General features: G+C 44.2%; 1 long non-coding RNA gene across 1 annotated transcript; it reads right to left on the bottom strand.

The window, feature by feature from the left end:
• Nucleotides 1–954, bottom strand: LOC109509623 (uncharacterized). Its single transcript, XR_002166979.1, has 3 exons — nt 799–954; nt 135–214; nt 1–24 (listed from the first exon to the last, which is right to left on the bottom strand). It is a non-coding gene; the product is annotated as an uncharacterized LOC109509623 (long non-coding RNA).
• Between the last annotated feature and the right edge of the window lie 527 nt (nt 955–1,481).

The raw sequence follows: 1,481 nt of genomic DNA, 5'->3' as shown, positions 1-1,481 counted from the left end.
CCCATTTCTGCCAGCAGGGCCTCTCTGTGGATGAAGACATTGTTTGAGTTAGCTGCAACATGCTAATCGTTACGTAACAAGACAATCCCATGCTCGGAGTGAGTCTTTGTCATTGACGGGAAGTTGTAGGTCACCGTTCCATTCGAATGGCTTCAGTCCGACGAAGTTTCTCTTCCCATGTCTCGTTGAGCTCTGCGATGATTTTCTCAGTTTCCTGATGTTTATTAAAAAATAAAAAAATAAATAAAAATAAATTAAAAAAAGGAGTAGCGTTGGAGCATTTCCTCATTTCTGCCTGTGGTAGGTAGCCTTTGATAAATGACCGTTTCAAAGCAAAAGGGATGACATTCTGCGTCTTTTGGCTTCTTGAGACTTTTTTGTGGGTCTCCTAATGGTCGGCATGCCTTCCAAAGGAAAGGGAAAGGTTTTGGGGCTAAATTTTCATAATTGCAAGTTAATTAGAATATCAGGGTTTACGGCAAATCATCAAACTCTGCTGCCATGCTCGGCCCACACACTGACCAAAATTCCACTGTTTTATAAATTAGCATCACCTATCATTCGCGATTCAAAATTTGGTAACTTAATTGGACCCTTAAAATGGCCACTTCATCCCAAACAGGGAGAGTTCCTGTGTCTTTTCAGGTGTGGCTTTTAGAGACTTTTTTGTGGGTCTACTCATGATATGTATGCCTGCCAAGTTTCATGTTTCTAAGGGGAAACTGACTTTGGGGGCTGAATTTTTAAAATTCAGGACAAATTTGAATTGGATGTTTTTAATTTTGCCTCCACACTCACCTTCAGGCGCTCAATGGCCTCCTCATTGGCCGGGCTGAACATGATGCGGTCGTGCAGGCTGGCGATGGAGCCAGCGCGGCTGGAAAGGGCTGACAGTGACGGCGAAGGACTCATGCCCGTCATGGCGTTGGTCACTGGAAAGCAAAAGACAGAGAAAAACCTCTGATTGATACAGAGGCCTTTGCTGTTATTATTGCTCTCGCCGTGCGACAAGCAAGCCAACAAGCGACAATGAAAAAGATGGAACACTGCGGCCATCAAGTTAAAAATAAACAAGCTGCTGAATGTATTACGCTCATACGCCATTTCAGATAAGCGAGGATTACAAATGAAATATAACAGCGTGGCCATTTCTGTGACTGATTAGCAGTGCATCTCATTTCAACGCTGCACTTTTTTTCTGTCATTGTTATTTTTTAGCTTTAATTGCACAGCCCGATTGTCAGCTGAGTCATCTCAGTGTGGAGGGGCTAGCGTTTAACTTGAGCCGCGTGAGGTGAATCAGCACTTATCCTCGCGAGGGCCGCTGATGTGCTGGAGTCTATCCCAGCCGTCTTCAGGCAGAAGTGGGTTCGCCCTGAACTGATTTGCCAGCCGATCGCAGAATATGGGGAACTCAGCTTTGAAAATGGCTGGCAGCAAATTATTTAAGAACGTTTAAATACTCTGTGAAATCAAATTGC

Source organism: Hippocampus comes, unplaced genomic scaffold (genome assembly GCF_001891065.2).
Source record: "Hippocampus comes isolate QL1 unplaced genomic scaffold, H_comes_QL1_v1.1 C16973344, whole genome shotgun sequence".
In the NCBI taxonomy this organism is placed as follows: domain Eukaryota; kingdom Metazoa; phylum Chordata; class Actinopteri; order Syngnathiformes; family Syngnathidae; genus Hippocampus; species Hippocampus comes.
Note: the sequence above shows the minus strand (reverse complement) of the source record. Positions and strands in the feature narration are given on the sequence as shown.